Genomic DNA, 6,789 nt, shown 5'->3' on the forward strand with positions numbered 1-6,789 from the left:
ATAAGGAGGCGCGATTATGTCAACGAGTGTGTTCTGTTTTTAAAAATGACCAACGTTACATCGCGGGCATCAGAAATAGCCGCGAGGTACATGCTATCGGCATTTTAAATTCGAAATGATAGTGATTTAAATACTAAACATGTAATAAAAGTTTTGAAGAAAGAAGTTGGGTGCTTAATGTCTACTGTCAGAGTTTTACGACCGGGCAAAAAATACGAGTGCGTTTATTCACCGTGACATTATTATTGTCCTTTTTAGTTTTTCAGCCATGTTTCCTAATCGCAGGTTTTGAAATAGTCTGAAAAAAGGAGATGGCCAAAAAAACACCCAGAGTCGACAGGAACTTCATATGTATGATTGGATTCAGTATAATTTGTGGATTTTAAAAAGTATTTCAAATCATCTAAAAACCATGGGGTTCTCTTTTTATAACGTTTTTTCGATCAAGATTTTAGTTCACAAAAAAGTTTACTTTTACTGTTTGATGTTCGTAAGAAATTGAATGCAGACTCGTGATTGGACCGTTTTGCATTGCTAAGTCATTTGTTATATTTGACCATAGATATAATATTACTAAACAAGATTGCGCACGCTCAGAATATATATTTACGAAAATGAACTCTATTTTAACGCAATAAGGTACTAAATTGGTTGCATAATACACAGAGGCAAATCCGAGCCGAGAGGGATAGTTCGAACGGAGGCTGTTTGTCTCTTTCTAACACCTTGCCAGCATAAAAAAATGTTGTGATCAAAAGTTTTGTCTTCCCAATAAACAATTGAATCATTTATATTTTTATCTTATTTTAACAATTGTAAGTCAACAAATTAATAACAATCGCATTAATTTATTCGTATTTATTATTAAAACATAAATAACATAAATTTATATTTTGCTTTTTTTTATTTTCTAGTGGTAACCCTGAACATTCTTGGCGCGTAATCAGCATTTAAAATTTTGTTATGTTTTTTTGTATTAAATCAATTTAAACTATTGAAATGGTGAAAAAGTGTTGCTTTTATACTTGTGAAAGTGAATCCTATGGTGGTTGCAATATATCGTTCCACAGCTATGCGATTCTGTAACAAACACATCATCGATGCTAACAACGACGAGTTCACAGATGTCGCATCGTAGACATCGCTTTTAAAAACAACGTTGATGAAAACCGTATTCGCTTAGCTCAAAAGCTCGTCGACGATCTGCCGAACAACGATGACGGGTAGGATGTTTACAGTGTTGCCAAATTTCTTCTAAAGCAATTTAAAGTATAATCGAGAAAATCTCGACTAACGTTTTTTGGCGTTATTTCGACATTTTAAATCAATGTAAATGCATAATATGTATGTATAAAACACATTCTATTCGATAAGCAACGAATATTTAATTAATCATATCATTTTCGACATAGAAAATAATGACTCAAATCTTTGACATTTGTTATAATCTAGGTTATGTAGTATAATATATAGTCTGTGTCATTTCAAAACTTTTCAAAATCAAAACAAACATTTTGCTCTTAACTGGATTATATCTTTATTTATCTATTTATCTAAATACGAGATTTCAAAGCTCCAAATGGCTTTAAGCGGTCAAGAGGACTTTAAAAAAAGTTGTACCCCTGACCAACGGCATTCTACTTGTCCTGTGTTTTAGTTTGGTTCCAAAACTATCGAAAGTAAGTACACAGTACGTAACATTTACATTTTAATATACAATACAGTCTTTGTGAACTACGTCTATTGACTAAAATATTTATCTTTTAGTGTCTCGCAACGCACTGCCTTCGTTGAGTCAGCTGGAAGAGCTAGTAAGCTTTTTGGAAAGCAAACCATGTTTGATTATGATGGGCCATGATCGTACTGCAATGCGAGCAGTCATCAGGCACGATCCGAAAACAAGTGACGTAGTGGGTGTATGAAAATATTGGAGCAGTGGTGTAAGGTTAGTAATCAATAATCATTTATGAACCTATATAGTGTGTGTTTACTGTTGCATTGAATCATGGTAAGTATAGTAGGTACTCTTTTACATTGTGTTTTGTATGTATTAGGTACTAAATCAGTATTGACAGCAGGCATATACAATGATTTTACTCTATCCTTCAAATTCAATCATAAAGGCATTTGAAATTGCAACTGAAAGTTAAACCACACCAAGCAAATAGTTGTTTTATTTATTTTATATATTATTATCATATAATTTTTGCTTGTGTTGCAGCACTAGAAGGACAAAAGGGAGCAGTTCAGAGGAAGTCCAGTTCTATAGCAGCTGCGAGGCAACATGAAGAATTTGTCAGAACTCGGTGTAATTGAGTTAACAATACATTCCATTATGCGAGGAGAATGTTTTGGAATCTGAATTTAGATAAATAAATCCATGTTCATTATAAAATACAAAATAATAAAAAGACATGTTGAATTAAGATATTGTTTTATTAATTAATGATTACAGAAAAGTTAAGTATTTTTATAAAAATTACTTTGATACCTGCACACTATTGTGTAATGTTAAAAATGTTTATATTACTATTTAACATACACAGGTAAAATACATATGTATTGTTAGAAGGTGTCACACATATTATTGTTTATTAAATAACTTCTAGCATGACATCCACTGTCCAAGTCACTGCTAGAGTCCGGCTTGCTTGTTAACCGAGTCACATTGCTTCTTACCTCGTACTTATGAATAATATCTGGATGGTTGATGGCATCTACTGTATATTGTTGAGTCCTTGAGGCAGATGCCTGTGAGACATTGTTCTTGCAATGTCACATAGCATTATTTGGTACATAAATCCCACTAACCAAAAAAACAGTACATACAAAAGGTTTATGGACAGTAAGTTTTAGGCACCTATCCACTGTACTGTATGATGATTTATATTATATTGATTAAGTGTAATATATTGGTGTGGTTGCTAATTCCTCCTTAACGATTAGTTAGGAAAGGAGAAATCTTTCAACTGTCTTATCTGTTCTTCAGGCAACCTTAATATAGTTTCTATCAGAAGTTAGTAAATCCATAATACGTATCACGGAGGCCTGACTTCTTATTTATTTAATGATCTTGATGTTTAGTTTATTCCAACAAAAAAAATCATACAGGAAAGGCGAACTGCCATCTAAAACATTAAAAATAGACGTAAACGTTTCAGGAATTAAAGTAAGATAAACAAAACATCATAAAAACATATTTTCACATTGCATTTTATTAAATAACTTGTTTTACTTACATTTTAATCGCCTTCATCCAAGAAAACATCCACAATTTACAAGCTTTTCGGTTTGACAGATAAAATCGAGGGCGAAGGCGAGGTTGTCGTTGCAGGCGAGGATGTTTCGTGTTGCTGAATACCGTTTTTCATACATTTGGCACCAAATGTTAGTTCTATGTCACGCCGTCAACATCGTTGAGGCGCTACGATCGCGCAATCTTAACTAATGAATACTGACGACTGTTCATCTGATGTTACAACGATGATTTCTTGGTTGTAAAGATGTTTTTCCTTAGTGAATCGCACCCCAGGTTAGCTAATAATAACATTTTCGTAAATCAAACAACTAGGGTGCCCATGAATTCTTGTAACGAGTCAAAATATGGGTGATGGATTTTAAAACTGTTGTACCATTGTTATAGCTTCCCAAAAAATGAAGAAAGGCAACATAAACGGCTCAGCAGTCTATATGTAAAGCAAAATAAAAAAAAAACAGTCTTCACTTCGAATCTCCCTGCTTTTATACTGCTGTATCCCGCTAATTATTAAAAGCCTATGTTACTATTTTAAGGTCACAAACTGCGTAAGTTAATATTTCAATACCAATCTGTGTTTAATAATCTTAGCAAATTCGGATTTGTCTCACATAGCTTAATCTCATAGTCACCCTATTAGAAAGGGACAGACGGCCTCGGTACTAACTGTTTCACTCGGCTCGTTTTTTGGGTAAAGGTGCGCAGTCCTGTTTACTAATATTATGTCTATGTATTTGACAATGTCACATGGCGCGATTTTCAAAGACAATTTCTCCAAAAACATTTCATAGCCAGTTGTGAAGGTTGCATGTAACTGCGAAACCTCTCCAAGTAGGTAAGGTCGGTGCTTAATCGTATCTGGAGTGGTTAAATACAAGACCTTTTAATCACCAGGCCAACTCTAAAACTATGAGGTTATTACTAGTGGCTTGTATAATGTTAGTTTACTTGCTTTTTTATGTCCCTTGATGTTAATATTCTTTAAAATCAACATATATTCAACATAAACTATTTTTGCGATAATATGAAATAGCTCCTATACCCCATGGATTTCAGTCTGGATTTTTTGGCACCATCAAAGGTCTATCATAAAGAACTTATTGGTAACCATTTCATTGCTGTCGATTCTGGGAAATTCGGAAGTCTCAAGATGTTTTTGCGACGTGAACAATTGTTTATCATAAAGCATAAATGCTACGACACTTAGTCGCTAATTCCATAGAATTTTCTTGCGTTTTTTTGTAACAGCTTTAGTTTGCAATTCGGAGACTTAAAAATAAGCTGAATTACATGGCAGTTTAGAGATGCGCCGATACTTATTTGAAAAAGTAGTACATTCTCCCAACTTAATTTGATACTGAAAAGTGCTAATGATCCGAACGAATCATTTGTTTCAGAGCTGAGTACTAAGGTATAAGTAGGGTTTCAAAAAGAAGCTTAAAAAATGTTTTCACTGGCGGTAAATTAATTGACCAAAAAAGGTATGTTAAGGATTTATATTTATTTATGGACAAACAGGAAAAAGAAAAATTGTGCTGATATTGCTCTAGGAATCTTGAGGAATCTTGAACGAAACCGTGACACAAAACACACACACACACACGTTTACCTACCGAATTAAATGCGACTATGTGTTTTGAGTTTTATGATCTTTCCCGAGCTTCCAATTTCCAGATTATTGAAAAGGCTTTTCCAGATATTTATGTACCTACTTATAAGCTGTAGAGATTTGCTTTGGTTTCAGTTTAAAATGTCAATTCAGCATAAAATATTACTTAGGTACCTATACTATCATCAGGAATGCTGTTGTGCAGTTTTATCTATCACTAGCTTCTACCAGCGGTTTCACCCGCATCCCGTGGGAACTACTTCCCGTACCGGGATAAAAAGTAGCCTATAGCCTTCCTCGATAAATGGGCTATCTAACACTGAAAGAAATTTTCAAACCGGACCAGTAGTTCCTGAGATTAGCGCGTTCAAACAAACAAACAAACAAACAAACTCTTCAGCTTTATAATATTAGTAAAGATAACTACCTATATTTCATTATCGGCTCAAAGCTTTGCACAGGCTTTAAACCTGTTTTTGAACGCATCAGATAAAACAGGGTGGTCTTTTATAGACCACCCGGTACAATTCAAAACAACTTACAATGTAGGTACATAGGTCCTACATAGATAATTTAATGTTGGTATTGCATTTCGGAGTGTAATCATAATGAGTGACGTTAACTATTCTAATTATTTCCGCGTCGGCTCGACTGACACTGTTTAGATGGAGCGTCGGTGTTGTAGGTTGTAGGAACAGCTGGTTATTGCGTCAGTGCGGTTACATCAAGTGCCTATTGCGTTGGCGCCCCAACTGTTACTCAATACGGATCCGGAGGCAATAAGCTTGCGGTCCTGCGCCCTAATACCATGATTTACGGGTTATTAAGCAATCTGCAATAAAAAAATCGTTACCCGTTCTCGTTACCAATACTTCGGTTGATGATGTTTAAAATAATTGCAGGCAGAACCAGACATGACAACACCAAGAAATTCTGGTAAAGTATCCACTTAAAATTACCGCATGACGAGCAATAATTCATCGATATCGAAAAAATAATTTGGTGTACGTTCAAAGTTCCGGTGCGTTCGTGGAAATGGGCATTTTCACGGTAAGTATGGGCCGGCGCACGTGGCCTGGAGGCAGCAGGGGTGCGGGGCGAGGGGAGGCCGCGTCTGGAGTCGGTGACCGCACATGCGTCGTCGTGCATAAGGAGCCGCCTGTCTTTGTATTCCGGTAAGGTCGCGGACTCCCCAACTAGCGAGAATGGTGCAAAACTATTCATGTTGACACTTCTCAAGTACCTGTTAACAATTGTCATTTTTTTTGTCATTGTCATATTGATGAGCAATGTACGCTGGCGTTCCATGAAAGCAGTGCATATTTTTACGACTTTGAATAAGTATTGGCGATGCAAAGATTACGCGCACGCCTCTAGTGGCGACTTTAAGAAGCTGTCTAAGAACGACACTGACAGCCTTTTCTATACAATTTATGTCACTATAAAAATTGACACTTTTTTCTTTTTAATTTGACGCGCGGTATTTTGACACAAAATGTACGGATATCTGTCAAAGTGTCGTTCTTAGACAGCTTCACAATTTTGACACTAGAGGCGCTAGTTAGAATCTTTGCATCGCCAATTGTACTTAATGATGCTTTTGGTTCTTGTTGTTTGTTACAGCTTTATAATTTTTATAACACACAGGATTGTACCTAATATTTGGAATTACCTATGTAATAACTACCTAACTACTGAATATGAACATAGCTTCCCATGTTTACGGTAACTTATTTTTATGCACTAAATGGGAATTTAAAATGAGATATGTCCATGACTTTATGTTGAATTCTTTTCTGAAGCGCAAAACATTTTACATTATTCAAAATGAATCCGATCAATGTCACTTTATGATCGAGGAATTCGTTTTCTGGATTGACTACAACACGTTGAAACTGCATGCATTAGTATAGTAATTGCTTAG

General features: G+C 35.2%; 1 long non-coding RNA gene across 1 annotated transcript; it reads left to right on the forward strand.

The window, feature by feature from the left end:
* The first annotated feature begins 1,054 nt into the window (after positions 1-1,054).
* On the forward strand, positions 1,055-2,426 carry LOC135117431 (uncharacterized). Its single transcript, XR_010276906.1, has 3 exons — positions 1,055-1,679; positions 1,768-1,945; positions 2,222-2,426. It is a non-coding gene; the product is annotated as an uncharacterized LOC135117431 (long non-coding RNA).
* Positions 2,427-6,789: the final 4,363 nt, after the last annotated feature.

This window comes from Helicoverpa armigera, chromosome 10 (genome assembly GCF_030705265.1).
Source record: "Helicoverpa armigera isolate CAAS_96S chromosome 10, ASM3070526v1, whole genome shotgun sequence".
In the NCBI taxonomy this organism is placed as follows: Eukaryota; Metazoa; Arthropoda; class Insecta; order Lepidoptera; family Noctuidae; genus Helicoverpa; species Helicoverpa armigera.